We start from the raw sequence: 21,416 nt of genomic DNA on the forward strand, positions 1-21,416 counted from the left end.
GGGGTGTGTGGGAAGGGAGGGTGGAAGGAAATTTTGTAACTTAAAATATACATGTACATATGGATGAAAATAAATTAATTTTAAAAAGACAAAATGAGATAGCATTATGATATCTAAAATAAAAACACTGATTATATTAAAAAAGTGAATGCAGTGTTCATCAGATTCTGAAGGACTTTTTTGTTTTGTTATGTATTTCTTTCTCTGGAAGGGGACACCATTGTCCACAGTCAGTCTAATACACTCGGCCTAGTACTCTGAACTTCTGAGAGTAGCTGAATCTGTAAGGTTTGATTATCTCCCGATGTTATTTTTTAATGTCTGCACTGTTCTGTTGGTTCTGGTCCCTTCCCTCAGTTTCAGATCCTGTAATTCATTCCATGTTTCTCTGGAGTCCAACTATTTGTGGTTTCTTATAGAATTATAGTAATAATATTATAGACTAATAATAATATTCATCTATCATATTTGTTTAACCAGATTGCAATTGATGGTTAACTCTTCAATTTCCAATTTTTTTGCCACTACAAAAAGAGCAGCTAGGAAAATTTTGGAACATGTGGAACTTTTAGCAAAGTTATGATTTCCTCTGGATATCAGCCTAAAATTGGAATCGCTGGATCAGAGGTTATGATCAAGTTTATTTCTCTTTGGGCATAGTGCTGTATTGCTCTCCAGAATGCTTGATGTTCCAGTTGTCCCACAATTTCTCCAACATTGATCATCTTGCCTTTATCTCATCTTGGTCAATCTGATAGTCATGAAGTACCACCTAGTTGCTCTATTCCCTTTACCTTTAAAGAGATGGACTACCTTAATGAGATAGATCATCAAGGAGGCATCCTTGAATTATTGGGGGATAAACTCTTCATGTCACATAGTTTGGAAAATTTCAGTAGGTTTTTGGATGAGAAATTGAATTCCCACCTTGTAGATCTCAGCTAGAATAGAATTAGCATCAGATGCTTTGCCACTTGAAAGGAGCCTAAAGGCATTCAAAATCAATCTTCAGTTGGAGCTTCAGCTAGGCACTGATTGACTTCAACTTGAAGTAAACTGTCAATGGCTTCTGCATTGATTGATGATGGGTTTTTTTTTAGTTTTACATGGTTTCATTTTATTCAGTTTGGATGTAATCTCTTCCAGAGTTAACTCTACTTCAGCTTGTAGATGAAATGAAAATGTAGAAAGGTCCACTTCATATTGTTGGCACATTTGTAGGCATCTCTTCCCTTATTCAACTCAGGTTAACTAGCAAACAGAATTTTAGATTCCAGTTTCACAGGCAGTCAACTGCAGGAAAAGTCTGTCTGAAGAGTCTTATGCTGAAAAGTAACCTAAGACCAGGCAATGATCTCTACAATGATCCTTGAGGTACAACTGTAGCAAGTTACTGAAATTTGAGCTTAGAAAACATTAGACCAAGAGGAAGTCTCTCAAATGGGTTTAAATGCGTTTTATTTTAGACAACCTCCATGACATGTTTTTAAAAGCAATGCCTCCACTCCAAATAAATCAAGGTCAAAAATAAAGGAATAAAGCTCAAGATGACATCAGTCCAAGTTTGTCCAAGTCCTGGTGGTTGTGTAGATGATGAAAAGCAGCAGCCAGTTATGATGACAGGTGATTCAAAGTAATCAGCTGAAGTTGTTAACATTTCTCCATTTCTAAACCATCCTTAAAGAAAATCATATATGGGGTCACACCATCCTCACGGAAGTCCAGGAGAGCCACCATGCCATCTGGATTCATGTTTTCACCTATAAAGAACTGATAGTTTTTAAAATTAGCAAGGATATGTTTGATTTGTTCCGCAACTCCCGTCATAAAAGCTTTTACTCTATCTGGCTTGTTTTCTTCAAGTCTGCCTTTGATTGATTTCATGTAGTCTTTGATGTACTTTTTGTAGGACTCTTTTGTGAAACTACTTTCTTGCAGATGATGGTTTATTACTATATCAACTCCAGTGATTACGGTGGCATCTGTTCCTTCACCCTCAGGACCTTCAGCAGAGGCATTTCCACCGATGAGTGAATCATCAATGGTACCCTCTGTCCTACTGACCATCTTCCCCTCCACCTCCAGGCACAGCCCGTTAGCGATCTCCCGGATCTTGTAAATGTCGGAGAACATCTCGTAATGGCTGATGAGGTCCCGGTAGATGATCACGGCGGCGGCGGGAGGCTGCGGGCCGGGAGCTCCATGCAGCTGGATCGGCGCTGGGGGGAGGGGAGCACACGGAAAAGCTGATGATGGTTTGTTTACAAAAGTATAGAAGTGTTCAGCACATTTCTGTAAGATCATGTCCCTATTGTTAATCAATGTGTATCCATCAACATTGAATGTTTGAGATGAACCACTTATCTTTGGTTCATAAATAGCCTTCAGGGTATCATAAGAGCATTTTGGCTTGTTATTGTCTGCATAAAATTGAATTTCATCTAACTTCTTACTGAGTCAAGAGCTCGACTTCTTTTGGACTTTACTTTTGATGGAATTTAATGCTGCCTTCTTAGACAGGGATGAGCTATCCTACTGGTAAACCCTGTGGAGTTCTCATTTCTTTATTTAGCAACTTCTGTAATTCCCTATCATTTTGATCAAACCAATCTTGATGTTTGCTGGTGTCCTGATCCAGATGAGCAAATACAGTGCTCTCACCAGATCTCTGAAAGCTTCCCACTGCTTTCTGTTCCACCGTTGCCAACTGTGTGTTAGTAACAAACTGTTCCCACTTAGAGAGACACACTCTAATATCTTGACATTAATTCTTCTAGAATTCATTTTGTCTTGGGATTGTCCTTTGGTTGAATATCAATATTTAGCTCAGAGAGGATGAGTCTCTGATCAGTCCATCACATTGCACCATACATTAATTGCCTTTGTCATTCTCACATACCATCTATTTCTTCCCCTTACAATCACACAATCTAATAGATACAATGTTTGCTACTAGGTGCATTTAGGTAAAGGGAAAAGAGTATTTGTGATGAGGCTATTATGAGAAGTATGTGTTTCGTGGAAGGTCACCATTACTGTTGTTGTTTCCAACTCCATTCCTTCCAAAGACTCTCTGCCATGTCTGATAATCTGAACCTACTCTAGCATAAAAGTCACTCAGAATGATACGTTTGTCTTCTTTTGATTCATTGATAATAAGGGTCTAGATTTTCATAAAATTCTTCATTAACTTCATCAGTGTTCTTCTTGATGGAAGAATAGGCAGTGATGACGATGGTGGCATGATATTTTCCTTGAAATGGCAATCTCATTATCATGAGCCTATCTTTTGCTCCTTTTGGTAGGCATTGAAGAATGATAACAAGATTGGTTTGATTGCAAAGCCTACCTCATCTTCCTGGGGTTCCCTTTTACCAGTCCAGAAAATCATGCATCCAGACACAATTTCAGTAAGCTGGCCTTCATTTGCCAGCCTTGTTTCACTCAGAGATGTTGTTAGGATACCATAACTGATGAGTTCTCTTGCAACAAGAGTTGTCTTTCAGGTCTATTGGATCTTGTGTTGTCTATGAGTCTATTGTTGTCTATTAGCTCCTTCCTTGAATTGATGGTGTGTCTAATCTTCTTTAAAGAAGATTTTGTAGATGTTTTTGTGTCTCGAGCACACTGTGGGATTCCCCACCTGCAGCAGTAATCAGGTCAGGGTTGGATAAGAATATAATTTTTCTGCCCCTTCCTAACATCAAAAGATGAACAATGTGATTCCTAAAAAGACTACTGAGTTACCCAGGGAGCTGCCAAAGCCTGTTGCTTTCATTCGAGAAAAATACCCTATGATTCTGCCCACCTGCATGCAAGTTTGTGATCATAGCTCCTAGTGTTTCTGTACCTGCTGCTTCATCAATTTCCTGTTGTCACAGGACTTTGAGGAATGGTTATGAGTGATGTCATTTGTTGCATGTGTAAATTGGATTTTAAGTGAGGTAGAGCTGCACAAAATCAACTGCCTCACTCTCTCTTCCAAAGTCATCATGATCCAGCATAGCAAGACAGAGTCAAACCAACTAGTAATGGCTCTAGATACCATGGATGACCTTGGTGTCTTTGAAGTCTAGTGCTCCAGAGCACCTGCTTTAGCTGACTTTATGGATACTGGAATGAATTGTTTTCTTCTGCTCATTCTGCCAGTGGAAAACTTCACATGCTTGGGGTAGACACTCCTCACTACTCATAAAATAGTGTAAGACTCCCTCAGTTACCCTCAACCTGGTTTAGACTGCCTACTGAAACAGTTTACCATGACTGCTGTGATGCTACTGTTTCTTGGAAGCACAAGTGAGAGTTAGGTGGCTCAGGTGGAAATCATAGGTGGGAAGCAGCCCAGAAGAGCTCTCACTCCAACTTTCACTAGAATTTACTAGTCTTCCTTGACCACATTATATGCTCCAGAAGAAACTAAATTAGTTACAAGAAGTCATAGACAACAAAACTATACACTAGGTAACCTCAGCCTCCCTCTCTCAGAACTAGATGCAACTAAAAACCAAATAAACAAAAAGGAAGTCAAGAAGGTGAGTAGAATTTTAGAAAGCTTTAATATGATAGATTTCCAGAAAAATGAATGGGAATTTACAGGAATATAACTTTTTTTTTCCAGTGGCACATATTACCTACACAACAATTGACCATACACTAAGGCAAAAACTTTTTCAATCAATTACAGAAAGGCAGAAATCTTAAATGCATCATTTTAAGATGCAAACAATCATATAATAAAGGACTATGGAAAGATAAACTTAAAATTAATTAGAAACTGAATAATCTCATTTTAAACAATGAGTGGATCAAAAACAAATCTTAGAAATATTTAATAATTCTATCCAAGAAAATGATAATAAGGAGGCAATATATCCAAAGTTATGGAATACAGCCAAAGCAGTTATTATGGGAAAATTTATATATCTTAATTCATGCATGATTAAACTAAAGCAAGAGGAGATCAATGGAACTGGACAAGCAAGAAATAAAGGTGGGAAAAGAACAAATACCCCCAATTAATTATGAACTTAAAAGTCTGAAGAACAAAGGAGAGCTTAAAAAGATCAAAAGAAAAATCTATTGAACTAGAAACTAAAGTTAAGAGTTGGTTTTATGAGGAGAAACAGTAAAATAAAGGGGAAAATTGGTTAAATTGATTTTAAAAAAAGAAAATCAAATTACCAGTATGTAAAATGAGAACAATGAATTCACCAGCATTGAGGAGTAAATTAAAGTAATATTTCAGAGATATTTTGCCAATTATATAGCAATTAATTTGACAATCTAAGTGAAAAAGATGCATATGTGCAAAAATATAAATTACCCAAATTAAAAGAGGAAATTAAATACTTAAATAAAATCATTTCAAAAAAATAAATTTTATAAGCCGTCAATGAGCTCCATAAGATCCATAAGAAAACAACTTTAGGACCTGATACATTCACATGTGAATTATATCAAACATTTATTTTTTTAAATTTATTTTCATTAAAGATATTATTTGAGTTTTACAATTTCCCCCCAATCTTACTTCCCTCCCCCCCCACAGAAAGCAATCTGTTAGTCTTTACTTAGTTTCCATATTGTACATTAATCCAAATTGAGTGTGATGAGAGAGAAATCATATCCTTAAAGAAGTGACAAGAAGTCTAAGATGTAACAAGATCAGACAATAAGATATCTGTTATTTTCTAAATTAAGGGAATAGTCCTTGCACTGTGTTCAAACTCCACATCTCCTTATCTGGATAAAGATGGCACTCTCCTTTGCAGACAGCACCAAATTGTTCCCAATTGTTGCACTGGTGAAATCAGCAAGTCCTTTAAGGTTGATAATCACTCCCATATTGCTGTTAGGGTATAAGGTATTTTTCTGGTTCTGCTCATCTCACTCAGCATCAGTTCATGCAAATCCCTCCAGGCTTCCCTGAAATCCCATCCCTCCTGGTTTCTAATAGAACAATAGTGTTCCATGACATACATATACCACAGTTTGCTAAGCCATTCCCCACTTGAAGGACATTTACTTGATTTCCATTTCTTTGCCACCACAAACAGGGCTGTTATAAATATTTTTGTATAAGTGATGTTTTTACCCTTTTTCCTCATCTCTTCAGGGTATAGACCCAGGAGTGGTATTGCTGGGTCAAGGGGTATGTACATTTTTGTTGCCCTTTGGGCATTAGTTCCAAATAGCTCTCCAGAAGGGTTGGATGAGTTCACAGCTCCAGCAACAGTGTAATAGTGTCCCAGATTTCCCACAACCCTTCTAACAATGATCATTATCCTTTCTAGTCACATTGGCCAATCTGAGAGGTGTGAGGTGGTACCTCAGAGAAGCTTTAATTTGCATTTCCTAATAATTAATGATTTAGAACAATTTTTCATATGGCTATGGATTGCTTTGATCTCATCTGTAAATTGCCTTTGCATATCCTTTGACAATTTGTCAATTGGGGAATGGCTTTTTGTTTTAAAAATATGACTCAGTGGGGCTGCAAGGTGGTGCAGTGAATAAAGCACTGGCCCTGGAGTCAGGAGTACCTGGGTTCAAATCTGGTCTCAGACACTTAATAATTACCCAGCTGTGTGGCCTTGGGCAAGCCACTTAACCCCATTTGGATTGCAAAAAAACCTAAAAAAAATAAAAATATGACTCAGTTCTCTGTATACTTTAGAAATGAGTCCTTTGTCAGAATCATTAGTTGTAAAGATTGTTTCCCAATTTACTACATTTCTTTTCATCTTGGTTACAGTGGTTTTATCTGTGCAAAAGCTATTTAATTTAATATAATCGAAGTCATCTAATTGGTTTTTGGTGATGTTCTCCAACTCTTCCTTATTCATAAACTGCTCCCCTTTCCATAGATCTGATAGGTAAACTAGTCCTTGATCTTCTAATTTGCTTATAGTATTGTTTTTTATGTCTAAGTCCTGTAACCATTTGGAGATCTTATCTTGGTAAAGGGTATTAGGTATTGGTCTAATCTAAGTTTATTCCATACTAACTTCCAATTATCCCAGCAGTTTTTATCAAAGAGAGATTTTTTATCCCAATAGCTGGATTCTTTGGGTTTATCAAACAGCAGATTACATTAATCATCTCCTGCTTTCGCACCTAGTCTATTCCACTGGTCCACCACTCTATTTCTTAGCCAATACCAAAAGGTTTTGATGACTAATGCTTTATAATATAATTTTAGATCAGGTAGAGCTAAACCACCTTCTTTTGCACTTTTTTCATTAAGCTCCTGGAAATTCTTGACGATTTATTTCTCCATATGAATTTACTTACAATTTTTCTACCTCATTAAAGTAATTTATTGGAATTTTGATTGGTAGGGCACTAAACAGATAGTTTAGTTTTGGTAGAATTGCCATTTTTATTATATTAGCTCTACCTATCCATGAGCAGTTGATGTTTGCCCAGTTATTTAAATCTGATTTAGTTTGTGTGAGGAGTGATTTATAATTGTTTTCAAAAAAGATTCTGAGTCTGTCTTAGCAAATAGACTCCCAGGTATTTTATATTGTCTGAGGGTACTTTGAATGGCATTTCTCTTTCTTGCTCTTCCTGCTGTATCTTGCTAGACATATATATATAAAAGTTGAGGATTTATGAGGGTTTATTTTAGAACTAGCAACTTTGCTAAAATTGCTAATTGTTTCCAGTAGTTTTTTGGATGATTTCCTGGTATTCTCTAGTTAGACCATCATGTCATCTGCAAAGAGTGAGAGTTTTGTCTCTTCTGTCCTGATTCTAATTCCTTCAATTTCTTTTTCTTCTCTAATTGCTGATGCTAAAATTTCTAATACAATATTGAATAGTAGTGGTGATAATGGGCACCCTTGTTTCACCCCTGATCTTATTGGGAATCCCTCTAGCCCCTCTCCATTGAATGTAATGCTTGTTGATGTTTTCAGATAGATACTGCTAATTATTCTAAGGAATAGTCCATTTATTCATACACTCTCTAGTGTTTTTAGGAGGAATGGATGCTGTATTTTGTCAAAAGCTTTTTCAGCATCTATTGATATGATCATATAATTTCTGATAGGTTTGTTGTTGATATAATTGAATATACTAACAGTTTTCCTAATATTGAAACAACCCTGCATTCCTGGAGTAAATCCTACTTGATCATAATGTATTATCCTAGTGATAGATTGTTTTAACAGTTTTGCCAAGATTTTATTTAATATTTTTGCATCTATATTCATCAAGAAAATAGGTCTATAATTTTCTTAATCTGTTTTAACTCTTCATGGTTTAGGTAACAGCACCATATTGGCTTCATAGAAAGAGTTAGGCAGAGTTCCATCTTTCCCTATTTTTCCAAAGAGTTTATATAGAATTGGAACCAATTTTTCCTTAAATGTTTGGTAGAATTCACTTGTGAATCCATCAGGCCCTGGAGATTTTTTCTTAGGGAGTCCAGTGATGCCTTGTTGAATTTCTTTTTCTGAGATAGGGTTGTTTAGGTATTTAATCTCTTCTTCATTTAACCTGGGCAACTTATATTTTTTAAATATTCATCCATTTCACTTAGATTATCAAATTTATGGGCATAGAGCTGGACAAAATAATTCCAAATTATTACTTTAATTTTCTCCTCATTCGTGGTGAGTGCACCTTTTTCATTTATGATACTAATAATTTGGTTTTCTTCATTCTTTTTTTAAATCAAATTTACCAGAGGTTTATCAATTTTATTGGTTTTTTCATAATACCAACTTTTGGTGTTATTTATTAATTCAATAGCTTTTTGCTTTTCATTTTATTAATTTCTCCTTTAATTTTTAGAATTTCTAATTTGGTATTTAATTGGGGATTTTTCATTTGTTCTTTTCTCTAACTTTTTTAGTTGCATGTTTAGTTCATTAATTTCCTCTTTCTCCAATTTATTCATGTAAGCATTTAGAGGTATACTATATCCCCGCGAGTCACTTTGAATGATTCCCATAGGTTTCAGTATGTTGTTTTATTATTATCATTATCTAGGATAAAATGGTTAATTCTTTCTATAATTTGTTTTTTGGTCTACTCATTTTTTAAAATGAGGTTATTCAGTTTCCAATTTGTTCTGGGTCTATATCTCATTGGCCCAGTATTGCATATGACTTTTATTTCATTGTGATCTGAGAAAGATGTATTCACTATTTCTGCCTTTCTGCAGTTGATCATTAGGTTTTTATGTCCTAGTACATGGTCAATTTTTGTATAAGTTCTATATACTGCAGAGAAAAAGGTATATTCCTTTCTATCCCCATTCAGTTTCCTCCATAAGTCTACCATATCTAATTTTTCTAACAATCTATTTACCTCCTTAACTCTTTCTTGTTTATGTTTCAATTTATCTAGATTTGAGAATGGGAGGTTGAGGTCTCCTACTAGTAGTGTTTTGCTGTCTATGTCTTCCTGTAGTTCTTTCAGTTTCTCCTCTAAGAGTTTAGATGCTATCCCACTGGGTGCATATATTCAGTACTGAAATAACTTTATTGTCTATGGTGCCTTTTAGGAGGATAAAGTTTCCTTCCTTATCTCTTTTAACACTATCTATTTTGCTTCTGCTTTGTCTGAGATAAGGATTGCTACCTCTGCTTTTTTTACTTCAACTGAAGCAAAATATATTTTGCTCCAACCTTTTGCCTTTACTCTCTCTCTCTCTCTCTCTCTCTGTATATATATATATATATATATATATATATATATATATATATATATATATATATATATCTGCTGCAAATGAGTTTCTTGTAAGCAGCATATTGTAGGGTTCTGGTTTTTAATCCACTCTGCTATTTGCTTTCATTTTAAGGGAGAGTTCATCCCATTCACATTCAAAGTTATGATTACTAATTTTTATTGCTCTCTGTGATATCTTCCCTCTGTATTTTTCCTCCTTCCCCTCCCTTTATCCATATTCCAAAGTATTTTGTTTCTGAATACCACCCCCTTAAGTGTGTTTGCCTTCCTATATCACTCCGTCCTCTTTCTTTCCCCTTTCCCTTTTACCCATTTCCCTTCCCTTCCTTTTGTTAGTTCCCCTTTCCCCCCCACTCCCCTTCCATTTCTCTGTGCCCCCCCTTTTCCCCTTTTAATCCTTGAAAGGTTAGATGTTTTATAAGTTAACTGAGTATGTGTAGGTGGACTTTAAGCCATGTCTGATGAGAAGAAGATTCAGGTGTTTCAAATCTGCTCCCTTCTTCCCCTCTATTACCATAGGTATTTTGTACCTCTTAGTGTAATGAGATTTACCCCATTCAATCCCCTCTCTCCTCCCGTCTCTTTCCTGTCCACCTTTTTAAGGAGGTAGTATTGTTTTCAGATCATTCTGAGTCATAGAAAATTCTGAGTATCTCTCATTTCTAGTTAAGTATATTATATCTAATAGAGTTAAAATTCTTGAGAGTTATTAGAGTCTTTCTCCCAAGTGGGGTTAAAGCCAGTTACATCCCATTAGACAGCAGTCTCATGGATAGATCATGAATGTCCATCATTTCTGACTAGGTATATTCTCTCTGTTAGAGTTACAAGTCTCAAGATTTGTGAGAATCTTTTTCTCCATGCTGCAATATAGCCTGTTTCAACTTATTGGATAGCAGTTTTTTCCCTTTTACCACCCCCTTTTTCTCTGCCTTTCCATGTGTCTCTTTAACCTCCTGTTTGATGTCCAGATTTTCTATTTACCTCTGGTCTTTTCATCAGGAATTTTTGGAATTCTTCCATTTTGTTAAATGTCCATCTTTTTCCCTGGAAGAGAAGGCTCAGCTTTTGGGATAGTAGATTCTTGGTTGCATTCCAAGCACCCCTGAACTTTCAAATATCTCGTTCTTGGCCCTTCGATCCCTTAATTTTGATGCAGCCAGGTCCTGCGTGATCCTTACTGTGGCTCCTTGGTATGTAAATTGTTTCTTTCTGGCTGCTTCCTGGATTTTCTCTTTTATCTGATAGTTCTGGAATTTGGCCACAACATTCCTTGGTGTTTTCATTTTAGTATCTTTTTCTGGAGGGGATCGATGTACTCTTTCAATAACTACTTTGCCCTTTGGTTCCATGATATCAGGGTGTCACTAGATCCTGTAATATTAAGTCCAGGCTTTTTTTCCTCTTCAATGTTTTCAGGAAGTCAAATAATTCTCAGGCTGCCCCTTCTTGATCTATTCTCTAGATCAGTGGTTTTATTGATGAGGTATTTTACATTTTTTTCGATTTTTTTTCTATTTTTTGATTTTGTTTAACTAATTCTTGCTGTCTCATGAAGTCATTACTTTCTACAGACTCCATTCTTTTTTTTAGGGAGGAGTTTTCTTCATTAACCTTTTGGAACTCCTTTTCCAATTGGGCAATTCTACTTTTGAAAGATCTTTCCATTTGATCAATTGAGGATCTGACAGAATTATTCTCATTTTGTATTTATCCAATTGATGATGTGAGAGATTTATTCTCATTTTGTATATGTCCAATTGAGGATCTGAGAGATTTATTTTCCTTTTGTATTTGTCCAGTTGTATTTTCTAAGGGTTTCTTTTCTTGTTCCAAGGTATTAATTGTCTCTCTCAAATTTTCCAGTTGATTTTAAACTCCTTCCTTATTTCCTCAAGGAAGTCTTTCTGTGCTGAAGACCAGATTGTATTATCCTCAGGGGTTCTAGGTCTTTTTGAGTTAGGGTCTTTCCCTTCCAAGAATTTTTCTATGGATCCACCTTTCCACTGACCCTTCTTCATTTTGCTAAGACCTTGAGTTGGCGAGAGGCTGGTTCACAGGGACTTGGGATTGCTAAAGGCCTTAATCACTGAATGCAATTTCTCTGGCTGGCTGTAGGAGGTGCTGATTGCTTTCTCTGGAGTGTCTGTGACCTTGATTGAAGCCTTCTCCCTTTGCTTAAAGGGAGGAGTTGGAGCTATTGAATTCTTTTGTCTTCAATCAGTGGTGTTCTTTACCCTGACCTGAGGTCATTCCTCTCTCTGATTGTCAGCTCAGCTGGTTCTTCTGCTCACACACCTGTGCTGGAGGCAGAAGTAGTTTGCAATTGTTTGTTCTGGGAAGAGGCCTCAGCTGTAATGGAGGCATGGACGGGGAGTTCCTCAGACCAGAGAAGCCCAGGGATGGTGTCTGCAGCTCTCCTGCACCTGAACTCCCCCCCCCAGCCCTGTTTGGCAAGCTCCAGAGGAACAGCATCAACACCAGTGCCTCTGCTCCCTAGTTGACTCAAGCCCCTGCCATCTAGCCCTAACTCTTATCCAGCACGTGCGGCTCTTGGGCCCTCAGACTCCTGGCTCCAATTCAGTTGCTAATCTGGCTGATCAGGCCTGATCCACCCTCTGAGCCCAGACTCACCTGCCCAAATTCATCCAATGCTCCTGAGGAGACAAATCCTGAGGTAGATGTTCTTTCTCCTGACTTTTCTTTTTGGGTTTTGTGGGTCAGATTTCTGTTAAGACGTTTATTTCATATGATAGATGAGGAAAGATCAGGAGACTTTAGAACTGTGGCTGTCTTCTCTCCATCATCTTGGCCGGAAGTCCCTATATCAAACATTTAAAGAACAATTTGTTTCAATTTTTTATAAACTGCTTGAGAAAAAATAGGTTATGCCCATCAAATGGGGAATAGCTGTATACTGGTTATGGTAAAGTGGAGCCATGGTAGCAGGTATAAAACTCCCAGATCATTTCTCTACCAAAGATAAATGAAGCCTCTTCTCTGACATTCATACTATAGAGTTCCACCCGGAAAAAGAGAAGATTCAAAGAAGTCTTGAATTGTAGACATCCTGGAGGATCTTCAGTGAAGGTCTGTCTCTTGTGGGGAAAAGGAGAAATAAAGTCCAGGAGACTGCCCAATGGGAAAGCTAGCAGGAGGCTCTTAGCCACAATAAAATCCAGGTCCAGACATTTTAATAATTGCAGAATTCCCAGCAGCTAGATATCAAGACAGCAGAGGGGATCCAAACACCAAAGTCTGAACCCTTAAAACACCCAGGAAAAAGGCAAGACTGGGTTGGGAACAAACCACTGTTAAATCAAAACCAGGACATAAAAGAGGGAAAAAATAAAACATTGCAAAGGCAAAGCCTGGACTTCATAGGCAATGTCTTGTTCAGTGACAAATGAGGGATCAGACCCCAGCATCAGCAAAAAAAAGAAAAAAAAAAGCTGAGATTTATACTCCCTATATCCCAGGTGCAGAACTAAAACAAGAAAGATGAGCAAAAATAACCTAAAATAGTGCTCATTACAGAAAACTACTTTACAGACAAAGATGACAGCAATGAAATATCTAAAGAAGAAAGCAGTGAAAAATCACTCACAGGGAAGTATCAAAAGAGTCTGTGCATTGGACTCATATAGAAAAGGTCATCAAGGAGTTTAAAAAAGAATTTAAAAACCAAAGAAGTGAAGAAGAGGAAAAATGGAAAAAAGAAATGAAAGTTATGGAAGAAAATTATGAAAAAATAACCAAAGGAATCAGCTCCATTAAAAGTAAAAATAGCCAACTTGAAAAGGAAATACAGAAGCTAATTGAAGAAAATAAAACACTAAAAATTTTAATTGAACAAATAGAAACCAATGAATCTACAAGAATACCAGATTCCATCAAACAAAATAAAAAGACTGAAAATTGAAGAAAATACAAAGTACCTTTTAGGGATAACTAATGAACTGGAAAATAGATCCAGGAGAGATATTCTATGGATCATAGTATTACTAGAACATCTGGATCAAGAAAAGAACCTTCAAAACATCATGCAAGAAATTATAAGGAAATTTTCCAAATCTTCAAGATAACAATATAACCATTGAAATAATCCACAGAACCCTACCAGAAAGAGACTCCAGCATAAAAACTGTGAGGGCTATAACAGCCAAATTACAGAACTCTGAAATAAAGGAGAGAATTTTGCAAGCAGCAAAAAAGTCAAATATAAAACAAACTCAATCAGATTCACACAGGACCTGTCAGCCTCTACACTGAAGGATTGGAAGACCTAAAATAGAACATTTCAGAGAGCAAAGGACATGAAATTACAACCCAGAGTGTACTACCCTGCAAATTTCAGCATATACTGTCAGGGGAAAAAGATGAATGTTCAACAAAATAGAGGACTTCCAGAATTTCCTGACACAAAGACCAGAACTGAACAGAGAATACAATCATCAAATATACAACTCAAATGTTACATAAAAAAGTAAATGAAAATAGAACAAAAAAACCCAAAACAAATATTTGTCAAGATCATCAAATTGTGTACAACCCAAAAAGGGAAGAAATAACACTTCTAATTCTTTAGAATTTTACTTCTCACAATTCCAGCCAAGATGGCAGAGAGAAGACAGGAACAGTGCTAAATGTCTCCTGATATTCCCTCATATATGATATGAAACATACCTCTTAACAGAAATGCTATCTGCATAATCCAGAAAGAAAAGCCAGGAGAAGAATATGTACCTCAGCATCTGTCTTCCGAGATTGTGTGTGAGTCCAGGCACAGAGGGTGAACTCTGTTGGGAGTGGGACTGGGCAAGACTGGAAGCGTGGATTAGCTTCAGATTAACATGATTACCTTGGGGCAGGAGCCCAGGAGCCTGAGGGCCTGAGAACTGGACTGGCTTAATCAGCAGATAGGCTAGAGCCTTGTCAGCCACAAGGGTTTGGGCCAACTAGGGAGCAGAGCCATTGGTTGTGGTGCTGACCCTCTGGAGCTCAATAACAGGGCTGGAAGGAGAATTCTGGTGAGGGAGAGCTGCAGACATTGATCCTTGGGCTCCTCTGGTCAGGATGAAGTCAGAATCAGTACCTTCATTTCAGCTTAAGCCTCTTCCCAGAACAAACACAATTACAGCCCACCTCCTGCCCCAGACTAAGCCACAGCAGCAGAACTATCTCAAATGTGAATGGGGAAAGGGAAAGTGATTACCTCACCCCAGGGTAGAGGCCACACTTGATCAAAAATAAACGTGTTCAACAGCTTCAAGCACTCCCTCCAGGTCAAGGAAAAGGGCCTCAATCAAGGCCACAGACACTCCAGAGAAAGCAACCAGAACCCCTTACTGGCTAGCTGGAGATAGTACACTCAGTGAGTAAAACCTCTAGGGATTCCAACACCAACACTCTGTGAACCAGCCCCTCTCCAACACAAGGTCTTAGAACAATGAAGAAAGACTAGCACAAAGGAGGGTCCACAGAAAAATTCTTGGAAGGAAACGACCCAAACTCAGAGAGACATAGAACCTCTGAGGAGAATATGACCTGCTCTCCAGCACAGAAAGACTTGCTTGAAGAATAAGGAAGGAGTTTAAAAATCAGTTGGAAAATTTGCAAGAGAAAATGAACAATTCTCTCAAAACCTCAATTGGTCAAATGGAAAACTTTTACAAAAACGAGTTGCAAAAGGTAAATTAAGACAATTCTTCTCTTAAAAAATGGAGGTTGTGGAAACTACTGACTTCATAAGACCACAAGAGTCTGTTAAACAAAACCAAAAAATAGAAAAAATAGAAGAAAATGTAAAATGCCTCATCAGCAAAACCACTGACCTTGAGAAGAGATCAAGGAGGGACAACCTGAGAATTATAGGCCATCATGAACACATTGAAGAGGGAAAAAGCATGAACTTAATATTACAGGATTTAGTGCTAGAAAATTGCCCTGATATCAAGGAACCAGAGGGGAAAATAGCTATTGAAAGAATACTTCAATCCCCTCTGGAAAATCCTAAAATGAATATACCAAGGAATGTTGTGGCCAAATTCCAGAACTATCAGATAAAAGAGAAAATCCTGGAAGCAGCCAGAAAGAAACAATTTAAATACCAAGAAGACACAGTGAGGATTACACAGGACCTGACTGTATCAACATTACAGGACTGAAGGGCCTGAAATGAGATATTCCATAGAGCAAGGGATCTTGTAATGCAGACAAGAATCTACTATCCAGCAAAACTGAGCCTTCTCCTCCAGGAGATAAGATGGTCATTTAATGAAATGGGAGACTTCCAACAATTCCTGATGAAAAGAATACAGGTAAATAGAAAATTTGGCATCAAACAGAAGGTTCAAGAAACACATGAAAAGGTAAAAAAACAAAATAAAAAACCCTGCTATCCAATAAGATGGAACTGGCTATATCCCAACATGGGGAAAAAGATTCTCATAACTCTTGATAATTTTAATTTTATCAGAGAGAATATACTTAGGCAGAAGTTATGGATACTTATGACTTATCAATGAGACTGCTATCCATTGGAAAGAAATTTGTTATATACCTATTTGGGAGAAAGACTCTAATAACTCTTGAGAACTGTAACTCTATTAGAGAGAATATACTTAACCAGAAGTGATGGATACTCATGATTTTCTGAGACTCAGATAGAATAATTTAAAAATACTACTTCCTTAAAAAAGGGGAACAGGAAGGAAATAAGGGGATGGAGGGGATTGAATGGGATAAATCTCATTGCATAAAGAGGTACAAAAGACCCATTGTAATAGAGGGGAAGAAAAGAGGAGACAAGAAATACCCGAATCTTCCTCTCATCAGACTTGGCTTAAAGTTAATTTACACACACACACACACACACACACACTCAGTTAACTTAAGAAACATTTTCCTTTCAAGTATTAAAAGGGGAAAAGGGGGAGGGGAGGGGAGGATGGAGACAGGGAGGGGGATAAAAGGGGGAACTAACAGAAGGAGGTGAAGGAAAAAGGAAAAAGGGAAAGGGGAAGAAAGGGGAGGGGGTGGATATAGGAGGGCAAGCACACTGAAGGTTATGGTAATCAGAAACAAAATACTGGGAAATACTGACAATGTGGAAAAGGGGAAAATACAATCAGAGGGAAGATAACATGGAGGGCAAAAAAGAGTTAGTAATTTTAACTTTGAATATGAATGGGATGAGCTCTCCCTTAAAATGTAAGCAAAAGCATAGTGGATTAAAAACCAGAATCCTACAATATTCTTCTTACAAGAAACTCATTTGAAGTAGAGAAATACATATAGAGTAAAGGTAAAAGGTTGAAGCAAACTTTCTGAGGGGTTCTGTGGATTCTCTCAGTTGTTATATTATTATCCTGTTCTAGTAGATTGAGGCAGTTTTCCCTTATAATTTCCTGCATGATGTTTTCCAGGTTCTTTTGTTAGTTCAGGTATTCTGGTAATTCCATGATTTGTAGATTGCCTCTTCTAGATCTGATTTCCAGGGCATTGTTTTATCTCGAAGGCACTTTACATTTTTTTTCAGTTTTTTTCAGTGTTTTAATTTTGCTTGATGGAATCTTGTAGTCTTGTAGATTCATTAATTTCTGACTCTTTAATTCTAATTTTTAAGTATTTTTATTTTCTTCAATTTTCTTCCGTGCTTCCTTTTCTAATTGGCCATTTTTACTTTTAAGGAAGTTGATTTCTTTGGTCAAGTTGTCATAATTTTCCTGCATGACTTTCATTTATTTTTTCCAATTTTATTCTTTTTCTCTTCTTTGTTTTGTAAATTATTTTTTAAGTTTTTTCAATCAACTTTTCCAGCATTTGAGTACAATTTATAGACTGTTTTGATATTTACCCTGTGACTGATTTTTCACTGTTCTTCTTCAGAGATGACTTGGCTTCATCTTTATCTTTGAAGTAGTTTTCTGCAGTGAGTGCTCTTTTAGCTTTTTCATTCATTTTCATTGTTGTAGTTTTACTCCTGGGGTATATGGTGTATAGATCCAAGCTTTTATTTTGCTGGGTCTGGATTCTGATCCCTAGCTTTCTATTGGTCAAGATATTGTCTATGCAGTCCAGGTTTTTTCTTTGCAGAGGTGTCTTTCCTCCTTTATGTCCAGGTTCTGACTTGACAGAGGATTGTTCCCTACCCAGTACTATTTTCTATCCCAGTGCTCTCAGGGTTTAGACGTTGTTCAGCGTTTGGATCCTCCCTGCTGGCTTGCTATCTAGCTGCTGAAATTTCTGTTATTATTAAGCTTTTGGGTCTTGGATTGCACTGTGGCTAAAAGCTTTCTGTGGGTTTCCCTTGTTCTCCTGCGACCTGGACTTTAGTTCCCCTTTTCCCCCAAAGAGAGAGACCTTCACTGAAGATTCTCCACAATGTCTACAGTTGAGAATATTCTTTGAATATTCTCTTTTCTTGATGTAGTCTGTAGTGTGAATGTCAGAATAGAGGCTTCATTTATCTTTGGTAGGGAAAGGCTCAGGGAACAGAATAGCTTCCTGCTACCATCTTGACTATGCCCCGGAAGTCCAGAGGTAAATAACCTTGATGGAAGCAGTTCTTCTCCCCAGTCCAGAGAGCTAGGACAACTGTATTTGACTCATTATAGACTATATTATCCACATTCAGAAGATGAGAAACAAAACAAAACAAAACATAAACAAATAAAATAAAAGCAACCATTCTGAATCTAATGAACAATTTATGACTATTATCTCTTATATATCCTTTTGCCTTAGTCCTAATTTTATGCTGACAATTACTAACTTGTAAACATGTTTAGCAATATATATATATATATATATATAAAATACTTACCTGACTCTTCCCTTCTGAGGTGAGGGTGGTGAGAATGGACAGTGGTGGGAAATTTTGTATCTTGGAAATATGGATGTATAATAGAATGAAAATAAATAAAATAAAAAAACAAATTATAGTACATGAATACTTTGAAATATTATTGTTACATAAGAAGCCATAAGTGGTCAGACTGTAGAGAAGCAAGGGATGAGTTACAGGATCTGATGTAGAGCAAAGTGAGCAGAACCAAGAGCAATGTACATATTAACAACAATGTTGTGATATGTTCAACCTTGTTGTGTAGCAGCTCCTCTCAGCAGTTCAGAGAGATATGACAACCTTATTAGACCAACTATGGACAGTATGGGGAAGAAAAATAATACAAAACAAAACAAAACAAAAACATAAAACAACCCTTCAGAATCTGATGAACATTTTATACAAATTGACTCTTTTGTTTCCCTTTCCACTAATCCTAATTCCTCATAGGGAAAATGACTAATCTGTAAACGTGATTAACAAAAATATTTATACACTGTGCTAGTTTAACTGTTCACTGCTGTGGGGAGGGAGGTGGGATGGAAAGGTTGAAGGAAATTTTGTAACTTACAAATATATGTATGCATATAGATGATAAAAAAGAAAAATAGGTGAATCTATCAGATTCCTTCTTTGATACCAATATGTTGCTGATACCTAAACTAAGAGGTCAAAATAGAGAAAGAAATTTATAGACCAATGCATCTAATGAATATTCATGAACAAATTTAAAGTAAAATATTAGCAAAGTGATTGTAGCAAATTATCACTCAGAGAACAAACTATGATAAGATAGGATTTTTCTAGGAATGCAGGGATGTTTCAATATTAGGAAAACTATCTGCATAATTGATCACATAAATACCAAAAACTAATAGAAATCAAATTGTTGTCTCATTCAATGCTAGAAAATCTTTGGACAAAAATATATCATCCATTCCTATTAAAAAAACACTAGGACTATATGAAAATAAGGAGTGTTCCTTTAAGGTGATAAAAAGCATTTATCTAAAGTCATCATATATATCATTTATATATATTTTGAGGAAAGCTAGAGGCATTATCAATAAGATAAGGGATGAAACAATGATGCCCATTATCACCACTATTATTCAGTATTGTATAAGAAATGTCACTTAATAAGAGAAGAAAAAATAATTGAAGTCATTAGAATAGTCAATGAAGAAAAATCTCATTCTTTTAAGATGATATGATGATATAGTTAGAGAATTCTAGAAAATCATTTTTAAAAATATCTGAAACAATTGGCAACTTTTGCATAGTTGGAAAATGTAAAATAAATCCACAGAAATCTTCAGCATTCTAATATATTACCTGCAAAGAATAGCATCATGTGATAGACCAATAAATTGCATTAACTCTAGGCAACATAAAATACTTGTGAGTCTACATGCCAAGACAAACTCAGAAACTATATGAAACAGTTACAGTACACTTTTCACATAAATAAAATCAGATATAAATACTTGGACAAATGTGAACTGCTTAAAAGTTAGCAATTCTTTTGAGTTTTTTTTTAGGTTTTTGCAAAGCAAATGGGGTTACGTGGCTTGCCCAAGGCCACACAGCTAGGTAATTATTAAGTGTTTGAGGTTGGATTTGAACTCAGGTACTCCTGACTCCAGGGCCAGTGCTCTATCCACTGCATCACCTAACTTCCACATAGGTTGGCGATTCTAACTAAATTAAATTTTTTATACAATACCATACTAATCAAATTATAACAAATTATGTTATTGAATTAGAAAAAATAATAACCAAATTCATATGGAGGAGCAAAAAATCAAGAATCTCAAGGGAATTAATGGAAAACAAAATTTAAAGGAAGGAGGCCTAATCATACCTAATCTAAGTTTTATTATAAAGCTGCACTAATATCTAAGAAATAGGATGGTTGATTAATGGAATATCATATTTTCCCTATGTCTAAGGTGAATCTTAATTTTGGTGTTGAACTCAAGTTTTATTCCCCTTGAAATTCATGGGCCTTCTTCTCATAGCTTTTAGGCATCTTTTGGGCAAGCTTGGTGCATGTATGTGTGCTTAGTCCATGCCATTTCATGAAACTGAAGCCCAAGTTTTGTCCTCCTCTGTAATCAGTCACTTCTTTTTCATCAGCAATTCTTCTTACCTCATGCTTGATCATCTTTGTGGACACAGGAATTCCAATTAACCTTTCTCTTCAATCCATATCCAATTCAAACTCCTCTCTAACATTTTGCTGACTTGTCTCTCATGATCTTCTTCTGCCTTGATGTTTTCAGTAAGGTTTCTTTTTCCTGTAGCCAATCCTTGATTGTTTCCTCAGTTAGAGGAGGACCAAACTTATGTTGAACAGCATGATACCCATTCATTTTAAAAAATAAATTATTTATTTTCATTGATATGGGCATGTATATTTTTAAGTTACAAAATTTCCTTCAACACTCCCTTTCCATCCCCCTCCCTTCAGCAGCAAACAGTCAGGTTACCATTCACTTTTGCAAATTGGATCACTTTGAACTTGAATTCAGCACTGCATGAAAATGTGTTCTGGACAATTTCTGGGTAGAACTTGGCAAAAGTCACATAATATACCAGTAACAAAATGTGAAACAATAAGCATAGAGACAAAAAGTGCAAAAAAACCAGGAAATGCAAGAAATAAAATCTATAAAAATGAGAGCAAAACCAAGTTCAGAAAAAGTGGGAAATGTAAGTAAAACATCTACAATCACAATATAAGACACTTCCAATTTTTAGACCCCACATTTTTCGAAAAGGTTGTGTCTCATACATGGGGAAATACGATAGATAAGATACAACAAAAATTGTAGAAAATGACTATAGCACACAGTTTTTT

General features: G+C 36.3%; 1 pseudogene; it reads right to left on the reverse strand.

Moving 5' to 3' along the window:
• Positions 1–1,089: 1,089 nt before the first annotated feature.
• On the reverse strand, positions 1,090–2,154 carry LOC141494958 (translationally-controlled tumor protein homolog pseudogene; annotated as a pseudogene).
• Positions 2,155–21,416: the final 19,262 nt, after the last annotated feature.

The sequence above is a fragment of the Macrotis lagotis genome, chromosome 8 (genome assembly GCF_037893015.1).
Source record: "Macrotis lagotis isolate mMagLag1 chromosome 8, bilby.v1.9.chrom.fasta, whole genome shotgun sequence".
Taxonomy (NCBI): domain Eukaryota; kingdom Metazoa; phylum Chordata; class Mammalia; order Peramelemorphia; family Peramelidae; genus Macrotis; species Macrotis lagotis.